At 49.9% G+C, this 13,859-nt stretch overlaps 1 protein-coding gene across 2 annotated transcripts in view; it reads left to right on the forward strand.

The window, feature by feature from the left end:
• The window catches only part of FOXP4 (forkhead box P4), a 53,948-nt gene that overhangs the window by 620 nt on the left and 39,469 nt on the right, over window positions 1-13,859 (forward strand). The window lies entirely within an intron of this gene.

A 13,859-nucleotide genomic window follows, 5' to 3' on the forward strand; every position in this document is an offset into this window, starting at 1 on the left:
GAGGCCGGCTCTTCCCCAAGAATCTGGACCCCGCCCCCTCCGGCGTTGCGGCTGGGAATGGGGTGTAAGGGGGCACGACCCCCGACCCCCGCCCTGAGTTAGACAAAGAATACTTCCCCACCCGGACTTTCCTGAGCTGGGAAGGGAAGTGGTGAAGTGGGCTCCCCCAACCCCACCCCATCTCCAGTGTGTGCGGGACTCCCCGAGACGGGCTGAAGGCAAATAAGAACGTAGGGGGACGGGGAAGGGTAGGGACCGCGGACCTCCCCGCCGCGTCGTGCCAGGTGAGGAGGGGACTCGTTTTGCTGAGGTCGCACCTCGGAAGTGCCGGAGCCAGTCAACCCCTTTTTTCCCATCCTTTAGTCAGCTCGGAGACACAGCGGAAAACTTCTAGGCGACTTGAGAGCGTCTGGAAACCCCTGTGATTTCTTGCGCTGAAGGTGGAGGGTGAGGGAGCGATCTGGCCGGTGCCAAAAGGGGAGAGAGCCCTGGCCCCACCGTGTAGGAGAAGAGAGAGCAGCATCGGGGGCCGAGAGGCCACCTGGGAAGTATCCTGAAAGGACCAAGCAGGACAACCCCCCTCCAGACACACACACTGAGGACTCTTAATGTCTCCCTTGGAAGCTACCCCCACCCCCAGCCAATACCCCTTTTTGACCTGCGGCGCTCAAGCCTGGCCTCCCCGTCAACGCTAAACAAATTTCTCTGGGCTGCTCCAGAGCAGAGCATAAGGCGCTAGAACGCGGGGCGCCCTAAACCTTTGATCTGGGATCCTGGCTGCCCTGGTAAAGGGCTGTGCAATTTCGCGGGATGCGGAATTCCGGATTCCCTCTCTCCCTACCGGGGGTGACTTCATGAACACACCCGCATCCCACCCACCTCTGTCTCTCTAGGTTGGGGGGAAAGGACAGGGGAACCCAGAGCATGCCCTGCTCCTTACTTTGCACCGTGGCCTCCCTTGTCACTTCCTCCTGGCCAGTTCCTAGCTAGGCGCCTAGTTTTAAGGAGATCACCGCGTGCCTAGTACCCCAGGGCCAGATCTCTCAGCCAGTTAACTGTGGCTCCCGCCGCTGGGGATAGGGGTTGCGGACCCGGAGGAGCAAATCTGCGTCTGAAGCTGCCACATCGGTGATTCCCAAGTAAGCCCAGGAGCATTTTGGCCAATGCGGGTTTTACCTGAACTTCAGCATCTTCACCCGGTTTTCATCGCATCCGCCTCAGGTCCGGAATTGAGGCTCACGGGAGCACAGCTTAAGGGGGCTAGGGTTGGCCAGAGTGCTGCTGCTTCACACAGAGAAAGAGCAGTGTGATCATCTGTGGCCTGTAGCTGCGGGAAGTCTGTTTGTCCCACCGCTGAACCCAGAAGCTCCTATTCTGTGGAAGACCAAGGAACCCAGTGGCCTCTTGGCCACCATGCCCTGTGGGCACCCAGCATTTTGAGCAGCCCACGCCCATCTACCTATGAACTAGCTAGTAGGTACAGAGGTGGAAGGCGGGCCTGGCTAGACAGAACTGCCTGCCTGAAGGGTAGCCTCCATGGCAGACCCCTGCAGGGAAGTCTGCAGACTTTTTGTTTTTTTTAACTTGAGGAATTTTGTGTTATCCTGAGTTCTGGGTTCTTTGTTACCTGGTGGCTGGAGGGAAGGTGCAGGGGCTGCGCACCTGATGGTTTGCCAGCTCCCATGGTGTCCTTAGATCAGAATCTCTGAAAACACTGTGAGTTGGGGATTCCCCAACTGGTATTGCTCACACTCTAGTCAGCGGGGCAAGGTGGCATTTTCAGTGCCCCCTCCCTTGCATACAGTGTGGGCCCAGGGTGAGATCTGAATCTCTACTCCTAGATCCTTAGGCCCTCCTTTACCTTGGCTCCAGCCTTGGCACTAAGTTAGGGGAGATCACAGGAACCTTCTGTCCTGGCACTAAGGGCTTGCTGGATGCCTAGGTAGGGGTTTCATCATTTTCCCAGTCCTGGGCAGACTTCCCAGAAGTTATGGAATTGGGGAACCCCTGAGCCCTCTGGAGGGAAGGGCCTGCCTGACACCAATCTGGAGAATGCCAGGGGCAGGGTAGGCTGGGCCCAACTTGCAAAGGGGCCTGCCCCTGTAGCTTTCTGTGTAGGCACCTCCTCATACTTAGACACCCCCCCATCCCCCTTCCTCTGCCTTTGGCCAAAACTTCCTTTCTGGCTGTAGGCAGGTAGGTCCCTTCTTGCCAGGAATGTGCATATCCTGCTGGGCCCCTACTCCAAACACACCTCTTCCTTGGGGGAGGGAAAATGGGGACTAGGGGAGGCTTTCTTTTGATCCAGTAATTCCCCAAATGTTTGCTGAGCCCCTACTCTGTCTGGGCAGGTCCCAGACTAGGTACTGGGGTACTTCTGTGATGAAAACTGAGGTCTGCCCTCTGGGTCTGGGATAGGAGGGAAAGGTGGCAGAAAGGTGGAGACAGGGTGTCTGTTTCAGAGGCGATACAGGGGCTGTCAGGGGAGGGATTGGGTCATCTCCCCAAGAAGCCTTCTTTGCCTGAGAGCTACCCCCTCCTTCCCTACATCTTAACCTTTTGCTGCCCCACTATCTTGGCCATTTCCTGTCTCTCCAGCCTCCATGCCCCTTCACTCCCATCCTGAACAGGCACAGTGTCTTTACTTTCCTAATAGCCTGAACTATGTGAAATAATAATTTCTTCCATCCTAGAAACTTCTCACAGTTTACCTTCCTTCAGATCTTACTGCTTTCCCAGCTTCCCTAGACCAAGGCAGGGCAGGTACTATTTTTGACAGGACTCTGAGGCTCTGTCAGGTGAAATGGCTTCCTTAGATTCAGCTCCAGAACTCTGGAACCCAGAGCAGGGAACTCAGGCCTCCCAGGGCAGAACATGTGTCAGAGTGGAAAAGGCTTTGGAACTTGACAGTAGAGATGGACTCTAGGGAACTTAATTAAGTTCTTGGAACCTCAGTTTTCATATATTGTAAAGTAGGTCAGTAATACCCACCTTACAGAGTCCATTCGGGAATTCAGTGAGAGAGCAAAGTACCTCGCACAGCGCCTGGCACATGGTAGTGCTTGCTGATCAAGGGGTGACTTTTATTTTTAGCTTACTGGCACTTCCAGGCCACATGTTGGCAAAATACTGGAAGTACTGGAGTACTAACCTTCATTTTTATAGGTTGGAAAAATGAAGCCCAGAGAGAAGAAGCTATTTGTCTGAGGTTACACTGCTACTTAATAGCCAAGATGAGACTAAGATGGGGGCTTCCTGACTTGCAGTATTACCAGTAGGGCTTGAGCCTCTGCTACAGGGAAGGAAGAAAGACAGGGATGGGAGGAGCTGCCATTACACCCTCGCCCTCCGTAAGCTTAAGTGTAGGCCTCCTCTCTTCTTCTAGATGAAAACTGTATCTTCTCTTCCTATTTTCCCTTTAAGGGAGGTGGTGTCTGGGTTTAGAACCTTGCATTTCCCACCTGCATACAACGCTGGAGTGTCCCCCAGGTACTCCTAAGGTGCTTATGGAGACAAATGGAAGAGAGAATTTCCCAGAACTCAGAGGAGGAAAAATGACTGGTAACTCCTCTCTCCAAAAAGAGATTTCTAGGGTTCGGCAACCTTAGCCTACACATCCTTATGGAAGATGTTTGGCAGCAAATCTCAGACCAGTTTGGGACCTACTATTGAAAGGATCAAGGATCATCTGGAAGAAGCAAAAAGAAACTTCCCTTGAACATGAAGTTACTAGCTTTCTTCAGTGTTTTCTTCTGGGATTCTCCATGGAAATAGACACCTTTAGCTACTGCCAGTTCTGCTAAGCAGGGATCACAGTGGGAATTTTCTTTCCTCTGAACTTTGTGGCTTTGGATGCCATGGTCTTGTGAGATGTTGCTCCTAGGCCCTGGCAGAGGGCACACCTGCCTGAGCTAGAAAGCAAGACTGTCCAGCAGCTGTGGAGTCAGAGCTGCTATGTTGCGGTACCTGAGCTGACTGATGCCCTCTCTGCCTTGATCCTTGGTCCCAGGACTGCCAGTCTTTTCCCAGCTCTCCCTGTAGCACAGCATGGCACCTTTCTTCTTTCCAGGCTGGGTTGTAGCCATGTGGCCTGTGCCCTGAATCCCAGCTGCTTTGGACACCTCCCTAGGTCTCATCCCGCGCCCAACTGGAACCTCCACAGCTGGGGCCTGAGAGTGAGTGGTTGTGTGGGGAGGATGAGGTAGTTCTAGACAGAAAGCACAGTTTGGTCTCAAGTATAAGACATGAAAAGGTGGTAGTTCCCAGGAAACTGGGAGAGTGGGTGGGATCAGTTGTAACACAGGATAGAGGAAAATAGTGTTTTCTTTCCAACTTGAGTTGGTTCTGATGGCAGCTGACCTGGGCTACCATGTAAATGGGGAGAACAAAGTGATGGGTTTTCCTCAGACAGAAACAAAGTGAATTGTGTAGAATAAAGACCCCCAAGGCATTTGTTCAGAGTAGGCAGGGCTGGTGGAGTGGAAATTACTAAGAATTCTAACTATCAGGGTTAGGCTCAAAATGATGGCAATTCAAAGGCAGGGTGACTGGGAAATGGAGCCAGGGACGCCTTAGCTGTATCCATTCTACATCACAAAGCGCCTCTGAGTATAGGGTGGGGCTGGGAGAAGAGATGAAATGAGAGGAGGCTCACTTGGAATTTGGAAAATCAGAAACTGAACAAGGGCTGGAGCACTGATCTTTCCTATAGTTACCAGCCACCTGAGGCAGGCTGGAGTCCTGACACTCCCAGGTGGCATAGGACACCTGTGTCACCCAGATAGAGTCCTTAGGAGAGCCTGCCCATGTGAAGGGAAACTGGGAAGGTCGGCAGGTAAGGAGGCTTCTGTTCTCCTTTCCTCAGTGAGGCAGGCCTGAGTGGGCTCCCTCCTATTCCATTCCCAAGCTGGCTTTACATTTCTTGGAGCCCACATTTCTAAGAAACCCAGGCCTAAAGAAGTTGGTGTAAAAGAAGGCAATAATGTACCTCCTCCTTTCCTTCAAGGGTGCTCTGTGCAGATGCACATCCACATCCTAGAAGGGTGTACCTAGAGAGAATCTCGGGGAAGTCAGGATCTATGGGAGACCCAGCAAGGGGCAGCTACTATGTGCCCTTGGGGAGCAAAGTGCCAGGTATCTTGAGGCAGCCAGGTCTCTGGATCCAAGCTGGAGGTACTTTTGATGTTGAAGGTAGGGTTGGTCCACTAAGAGAATCCCTCCTTTAGGTAGACTCTGGGATTTCTTTCCTCAGAGAGCCAGGGTTACCTGTACCCCCTCTCCAGCTGAGGGCACTTCATTTTGGTTACTCCTCAGCCAGCACTTGCCTGAGCTCCCAAGGGCAAGAGTTACTGGAAGCTCCTTGATGTTTGAGACCTGAGAGCTGGGATGCAGAGCCAGGTGTTTTCTTCAGCCCTCAGCTGAGAAATGCCTATAAGTGAGGCCAGAATGGACCGGCAGCTGGGCATCTACCAGGGGACTGCTAGAAGAGGGGGTATCTTGGACAGCATGGCCTTTTTTAGCCACAGAGAGAGGGCCATTCAACACCATGTGCTGTACCCCTCACACTCAGGAATGGCTTCATAGATCTGGGTCCTAAACAGGGTCTGGAGTCACAGGGGTACATAAAGGCCCCGGTAAGCATGCTGCTACCAAGTTCCTAGCGTGCTCTGTGGCTTTAGGCATAACCTACTGTCTCTCCGGGCCTTCCTTTTCCCAAATGTACAGTTGGTGAAGGGGCACCTGCAATCCCCTCTCCCTGGCCTCCCCATTTGGAAGCCATGATCTAGGAGCCAGGTGAGAAGAGACCTGAAGGCCTCAAATACAGTCTTCCTTCCAAAAGTGCTAGGAACAGTGGGAGCCTACTGCTGGGGAGCCTGCTGCTTCCATGGGTCCTTTCTGAAAGGGCACTGTGGAGCTCTGGGGCAGGAGACTTGCAACCCACACAAGTCTTTTCCTAATTAGACAGTGGAACCTGATTAAAGGGGGCACTGCCTGCCCCTTCCCGTCTGATTCCCATCGACGAGATTTCCCTTCATCAGAATCTCACATCCTTCAGAAATTAATTTGATGCCTCTTGTTATCAATTAATTGAATCTCGTTGGGGGAGAGAGCTCTGTGAGGCAGGCTCCGTCTTGGCCCCTGTGTGCTGCTGTCCCCCTCCCCCTCACACCAGGGGAGCCTACCCCTCCCCCATTTCTCTTTATGCTTTGCTTTTAATTTCACTTATTTTCTAAAATAAAACCACTGCTGTGGCCCTCTTTGTCCAGTTTAGCTTGGATGGATATCTGTGGGCTAGGTACTGGCTGGGATTTAGCCCCTCTGAGGTGGGGCAGCAGAACTTCCTCTCAATAAAAATCAACCCCTTTGGGAATTTGGCCCTGACCCCCACCCTGTGTGCTCCAGTGGTTCCTGGTGAGAAACTTAAAGAGGGAAGATTGGAAAAGACTCCACCCTAGCTGGGGAGGAGAGTGGGGAAAGAAGGGCAAGGTAGGGACCTCTCAGCCCTCAGGATTTTGTTCTTGTTCCATCTTTTAAGAAGAGTCCTTTAGAAGTAGAAGCTACTGCCCCTGCCAGGGATAATCCATTAAGTGTAGGGCAGAGGGCACAGGTATGTGATACCTCCAAGCTTTCCAACATCCAGGTCAAGAACGAGTGTTCAGCATTTTTTTTCAGATGGAGTCTCACTCTGTCGTCCTGAGAAAGTGCGGTGGCATCATCTTAGCTCACAGCAACCTTGGGCTCAAGCAATCCTCTTGCCTCAGCTTCCCGAGTAGTTGAGACTACTGGTGCCTGCCAAGATGCCTGACTAGTTTTTCTATTGTGTGTGTGTGTGTGTGTGTGTGTGTGTTTGGGGGGGGGCAGTGTTTACCTCTTGCTCAGGTTGGTCTTAAACTCCTAAGCTTAAGGGATCCTCAGCCTCCCAGAGTGCTAGGATTACAGGTGAGCCACTGTGCTGGTGGCCTGCAGCATTTTCTTTCTTTCTTTCTTTTTGAGGCAGAGTCTTGCTTTGCCACCCTCGGTAGAGTGCTCTGCTGTCATAGCTCACAGCAACCTCAAACTCTTGGGCTCAAGTGATTATCTTGCCTCAGTCTCCTGAAGAGTAGCTGGACTATTGGTGCCCACCACAATGCCCGGCTATTTAAAGAGATAGGGTCTTGCTCAGGATGATCTTTTTTTTTTTTTTTTTTTTTGCAGTTTCTGGCCAGGGCTGGGTTTGAACCCACTATCTCCGACATATCATATGGGGCCAGTGCCCTACTCCTTTGAGCCACAGGCGCCGCCTGCTCAGGCTGATCTTAAACCATGAGCTCAAACAATCCACCTGCCTCAGCCACTCAAGAGTGCTAGAATTGTAGGTATGAGCCACTTTGCCTGGCCTGGCCCTCAGCATTTTTAAGGATACTTGGAAGCCCTAGCTCTGCCCCTTGTGCAGATCTGGGAGGGGATTGTGGCAGATAGAATTAGGTGGTCGCCAGACCCTATCTGTGCTTTGCAGTTTAACATACCTCCTTGTGCTGATTCTGACACCAACTCTAAAAGATTCTCCAGGTAGTGATAATTGGAGAGTGATTGACAGGTCAAGGACCCAGGCCCAGAGAAGTGATGTGACCTGCCCAGGGACATGCAGTTAAAACTCATCTTGCCTGGCTTGGGGTCTGTAGCTCAAGCAGCTGGGGCACCAGCCACATACAGCGAGGCTGGCAGTTCGAATCCGACCCGGGCGCACCAAACAACAATGACAGCTATAACCCAATAATGGCCAAGCATGGTGGCAGGCACCTATAGTCCCAGCTACTTGTGAGGCTGAGGCAAGGGGATTGCTTGAGCCCAGGAGTTTGAGGTTGCTGTGAGCAGTGACGCCAAGGCACTCCATCCAGGGCAACAGCTTGAGACACTGTCTGAAAAAAAAAACACACACAAAAAAAAACTCATCTCTCTGGAATGCTGGGTCACACATTGATTAACTTCGTTCCTGCCATGTTTTGCTGACACCTCCCCCCCCTCAGTTTGTTACAATGGTAAATTTCACATCTTTATCACCACTTTGGCTTCTTTGGAAAAACCCAGACCTGTCAACTCCAAGCCTACATTTCTGTGTGGTAAGAGGATAGATTTGGATTGAGTAGCAGCTGCTGCCTCCTGCCCTCTGCTTCTTACCTGGCCTCCTCGGTGACTGCCTGGCCACTGAGAGCATTTTGTTTTAACTCAGAGATTTACCTATCCCCAATATTCTTTAAGGAAAATTTAGGGAGAAGTGGTATCTGGAAGACTGCAGAGTCTATACAGCAAGCTCAGATATCACAAGGATGTCCTGACCCAATTCTAATTCCCACATAGCTGCTTAAGAACTGATGCTGTTAGATGATTCTTTCTCTTGTCTTTCTGCCATGGAAGGAATTATAAGGCCTGTGTCTTCAGGAGCCTGTCCCAAGCTGAAACCAGCCCACCTAAGCAGTGTGAACCCCTATAGAATTCATCACCCTTCGAAACTTGTTCTTTTTGTGTACTTTTTTGGGGGGGGAGAGGAAAGTCTTTCTTTCAGAATAGAACCACATGTGGGGACTAGAGAAGAACTAGGTAGCTGTCACCCTTTTGGAACTCATCTTGGAACAGAGAGAGGGATGTGGAAGGACATTGAATCTTTGCATATTAGAATATGGTAGTGTTTTGGATGGCCCTGAATTGATGCCCAAGATCTAGGTCAGCAGTTCCCAGCCTGTGGGTGGCGAACCCTTTTTAACAATGTAAATACACTGGGACATTAGGAAGGTTGAGAACCACTCATGTAGGTGCATGCCTCCCCTAGAAATCATCTGGCAAGATCAAGGGAGGAGCAGGGGCCTGTCAGGGGTAAGGTGGGCAGAACAACCAAGAGCCCACAGAGGGCTGCTAGATCCTCTCCTCTGCCCACAGGAGCCCCTCATGCCAAGGCACGACCAGAACCAGGCTCCATATGGCCATTCAGGAGAGTTGCCCCTGCCCTTTAGCCAGCAGGCCCCCCACGTAAGACGTCACTATTTAATTAGCCATCTCTGATTAACCAAACTTGGCATTCGGCTCCTCTTGCCCTCATCTTTCCCAGCTCCGAATCAATGGCTTTGATATGCTAATTAGGGAGTAATTTAATTTCAAAAGGCCGCAATTAACAAGGGTGTTGTGGACATGCTGTAGTTAAGCGGAGTAATCTAATTTGCATTAGTAACAAGCAGGGACTAATTAGAAGCTTAATTAGACACTTAGATGGCTCTTATGTTTACTTTCTTAATGAGATGGAGTGGGATCTTTGGTTCTTTCTTTTTTTCCCTCTTTATTGTTAATTCTTCCTTTTGGTCACGCAGTAGGAAGGGGTGTTGAGGGGAGGCCACCTTGCCAGAGCCTAGTGGGAGCATTTTGTGGCCTGGAGCCAGTAAACAGTAACCCTGAGAATCATGGTAGTGAGCTTGAGAGGTTTGCATTCCAGAGTGACTGCCCTCGAGGCCTTGCCACCTCTGAGGTGAGATGCTGGAGAAGACATTGATTTGGGAGTCAGAAGAGCCACCTAGTTTCAGTTTGCCTCAGCTACTCAGCAGTTAGGTGACCTTGTCAAGTCACTTGGCATCTTTGAAGTGTAGTTCCCTCCTCTGTCAAAAAGAGCCCAAGATTGTTTGGAGGAGAGGAGAGGGACAGGGTATGGAAAAGGACTTTCAGGGGGGACTCTGTAAGTGGAATGGTGATTATTAAGAATAAAATATACTCACGAATTGTGTGCCAAGACCTCACTGCCTTATGGCTCAGCTCCTACAGAAAGTCACCTCCTACAGAAATCCTCTCCAAGAGCACCATGGTCCCCAGTGTCTAACATAACATTTGTAAAGGGGTGTTTGTTATGTAGGGCAGAGGTTCTCAACTCTGCCTGAACTTGAAATTTAGAATACTTGGAAAAGCTTTTTAAAATAATCATGCCTGGATCTCACTCCCTGAAGAGATGGATTTAATTGACCTAGTAGTAGGAGGCTTAGCTATGGTTTTGTTTTTTAAAGCTCTCAGGTGATTCTGATGTATAGAAGGTAGTTTACTGCCCATGTGTGTCTTCTCTCCTCTGTTCTAAGTTCCCCAAAAGCAAATGTTCCATTTTATCCACCTCCATTTGTCCAGATCCTACTGTCTACTGTGTTCAGTATCAGTTGCAGGTAAAGCACATCATCCAAATCTGAGAATCTCTTATAGAAGAGGCTGAGGAGAATGGAAGGGAATTGCTAAATAGGCTTCTAAGAGACCTGGGTGCCTTTCTGAAGGGAGGGCAAAATTGGTACACGTTTCGTGGATGTTAATTAGGGAATACAAATATTAGAAGGCTTGAAAGTATGTCATTCTACCTTCTAGACATGTATCCTAGGCAAATAGTCAAAAATGCAGAATATCCTGTTCTCATGAAGGTGTTTACTGCAGAGTCATAGTGAAAAATAGCTCGCAGCCTAGATGTCTAACTCTAGGGAATCGGCAAAATAAATTCTGGAACATGCAGCCCATCCAAGTAATTGTGTGATCATTAAAAACTGTTGCTTAAAATATTTGATGTCATGTGGAAATGCTTATGATAGTAGTGAATGGGGACAAAAAGGAAAATTCAAACTAGGTACAGATTGTGACCCCAATTTCACTTTTTTTTTTTTAAGACAGATTCACTGTGTTGCCCTTGGAAGAGTACTGTGGTGTCACAGCTCACAGCAACCTCAAATTCTTGGGCTTAAGCGAATTCTCTTGCCTCAGCCTCCCAAGTAGCTGAGACTACAGGTGACCACCACAATGCCCGGCTATTTTTTGCTGCAGTTGTCATTGTTTAGCAGGCCTGAGCTGGGCTCAAACCTGCCAGCCTTGATGTATGTGGCTGGCGTAGTAACCACTGTGCTACAGGCACCGAGTCCCCAATTTCACTTTTAAAATGTTTATATGCTGAAAAGAAGTGAAAGTGGATTGACAAGAAAGGGTGTGAGTACCTTTTATCCTTATACTTTTTTTCCCTTCAAAATGTCATACCAAGATGTGGCTAGGCATGGTGGCTCACATCTGTAATCCTAGCACTCTGGGAGGCTGAGGCAGGAGAATCCCTTGCACTCAGGAGTTGGAGACCAGCTTGGGCAAGAGTATTAGCCAAGCTTGGTAGTGCACCCCTGTAGTCTCAAGTACTCATGAGGCTGAGGCAGGAAGACCACTTGAGCCCAGAAATTTGAGGTTGCTATGAGCTATGATGATACCGTGACGCTCTAGACTGGGCGACAGAGGGAGATTCTGCCTCAACAAAAAGAAAGTTCCACTAAGTTATCCGTTAACTTTTAGGACTAGGAAATAAAGTTTATTTTATTTTATAAGACAGAACCTCAAGCTGTCGCCCTGGGTAGAGTAGCATCACAGCTCACAGCAACCCCCAACTCCTGGGCTTAAGTGATTCTCCTGCCTCAGCCTCCCAAGTATCTGGGACTACAGGCACCTGCCACAACACCTGGCTATTTTTTGGTTGTAGTTGTCATTATTGTTTGGCAGGCCGGGGCTGGATTTGAACCTGCCAGCTCTGGCGTATGTGGCTGGTGCCTTAGCCACTTGAGCTACAGGCGCCAAGCCAGGAAATAAAGTTATTTAAAACTCAGGAGAGAACCTAGAACAGACAACACAAGATGGTGGCTCACCTTCCAAATCAAAGGCTTTGTTGCAACCTTTAGTCATGTTCTTGCCTTGCCACTTGTAATAAGTCCCTAGAGCTGGGGCAGGTAGGTGCTAGGGTGTCACAGGTTATTTGGGGAAAATTCCAGCAAAGGTTAGGGTGTAGAAGGAAGCCCAGGGTATCAGCTTTTGACCCACAAAAGGGGAGTCCCAAAGTACAGGGGGTGGGGGCAGGAGTTTGGGAAGGGACTAAGCTTACTCTGCAACTCATAGAGTACCATGTATTTAAGGAAGAAAAACTGCTGGCCTGATTAGAGAGCCAAACTACAGGACTCAATGTCCTTCAGCTCTGGTTTTGGGACCCATTTTGGAGCTTAGAGCAGCATAGTAATGCTTGAGTCCTGGCTCATTTTCTCAAGTGCTGAATCAAGGGCTGGGAGAAGGGAATGGGATCAATTTTAAATCAGTAGCCCACTCAGAGTTGGGGTGTAGCATGATTTTCTAGGCCCCCATAATTATAGTATCTACCATTCTCTGAACATCTTTTTCATGCAGTGTATTTTATTTGCTAACACAGCAACCATGGAGGAAAGGTTTATTGGCATTAGCCCCAAAAGGAAACCAAGCTGACCATACTGCTTAATGTCACAAAGGTAACAAGAGGCCAGGGAAAAGTTAGCAGGTAGAATGGCAAATGGGTGGCTGGCTAAGTGAGCCCAAGGCCTAAAGTGGCTGCTACTCTAGGACCCAAAATCTATGTTCTAACAAGCTTTCCACATTGATTCTGATGCACTCAGATTTTCCATCCCCTGTTTAAAGTTTTGTTCCCTCATTCTCCCCTACTTCTCCGTGATACTGTATTCTAAGAAATTTTCTCTTTTATTGCAATCTGCTTCGTACTCTTTTCTTGGAATCATAAATTATATAATAGCTATATCTCATCCAGTTCTCTCCATTATACAGAGGAGAAAAGAGGGGAATTAACTTGAACCAAGTAACTAAGTAAGTTGATAGAGCTAGGCTAGACACCAGTTTCCCAACTCTGGAGTCAGGCCTTCAGTCTCACCACGTTCTGCTATCTCCTCGACTAGATCATAGGTTTCCGGAGAGCTGGAAATGATGTCGTCTTGAACTCCAGCTGCCACCATTGCTCTGGGTAGAGGTTACCTATGGTCACACTCCTACGTACGCCCTCCCTGTAGAGCTGGAGCACATCCCCACAACAGCTGCGCACATGCCCGGGAGTGCCCGGCGGGACGCGCGCCCCGGGAGCGCGCTGGGGGCTGCCCCGCCCTCTCCCCCTCCTTTCCTCCCTCCCGGGTAAACTCCGGGCATCCATCAGTCTGTTAATTGCACTAATTAGAGATCGCGGAGGTGTTAATTGGAAAACCCTGGTATTGTGCCTGTTTGGGGAAGAAAACGTCAATAAAAATTAATTGATGAGTTGGCAGGGCGAGCGGCGCAGGTTCGTGGCGAGTCGCAGGGTGTCGTGGCAAATGTTACGGCTCAGATTAAGCGATTGTTAATTAAAAAGCTACGGTAATTAATGCTCGCTACGCCATATGGGCCCGTGAAAAGGCACAAAAGGTTTCTCCGCGTGTGGGGTGCCCTTTTTTCCCCTCCCCAGAAATCACGTCAGCCCTTGGGTCCCCCCACCCTCTGTGGCCCCAAGGTTGGTGGAATTCATCACTTCTAGTCTGGGAGCCAACCCAGCGGGCCAGGTGTCCCTCATTGCGCATGAGTCCGCCTGGGTTCTTTGAAAAGCCTGGAGCCTCCGGGAAGGCCTCCCCCAAAGCAGAAGAGGTGGCCGGCTGAGGCTTTGACCTGGTTTTTCTCACCAAGGCATCTGCAGGAGCCTAGGGGCCTGACCAAGACTCCAAGTGCCTTGGTCCCCTCACAGTGAACCTTGAGGGATGGTTTAGGAACTGGCTAAATGCAGGGCCTGAACCCCAGACAGAAATCCTGAGCCACCCCAAGTAACTCTGCCTCTGATTGGCTCTCCACTGTCCCCAACTTGTGGTAGAAGAGGGGTCTGGTAAGTCAGGGGTAGGGGATGAGAATTCTAGTTTTAGCTAATCCTAGAAAAGACCTTGCTTCTCCTATGGAGGGAGAAAGAGCAGCCCAGTGACTTGGATGTGAGGCAGTGTCTTGCTCAGTTCACACAGCTGGGTCTTGAAACCAGGTGGTCAGCTTGGCACCTGTGGCTGAAGTGGCTAAGGCGC

The sequence above is a fragment of the Otolemur garnettii genome, unplaced genomic scaffold (assembly GCF_000181295.1).
Source record: "Otolemur garnettii isolate 467f Iridium unplaced genomic scaffold, OtoGar3 scaffold00031, whole genome shotgun sequence".
NCBI lineage: Eukaryota > Metazoa > Chordata > Mammalia > Primates > Galagidae > Otolemur > Otolemur garnettii.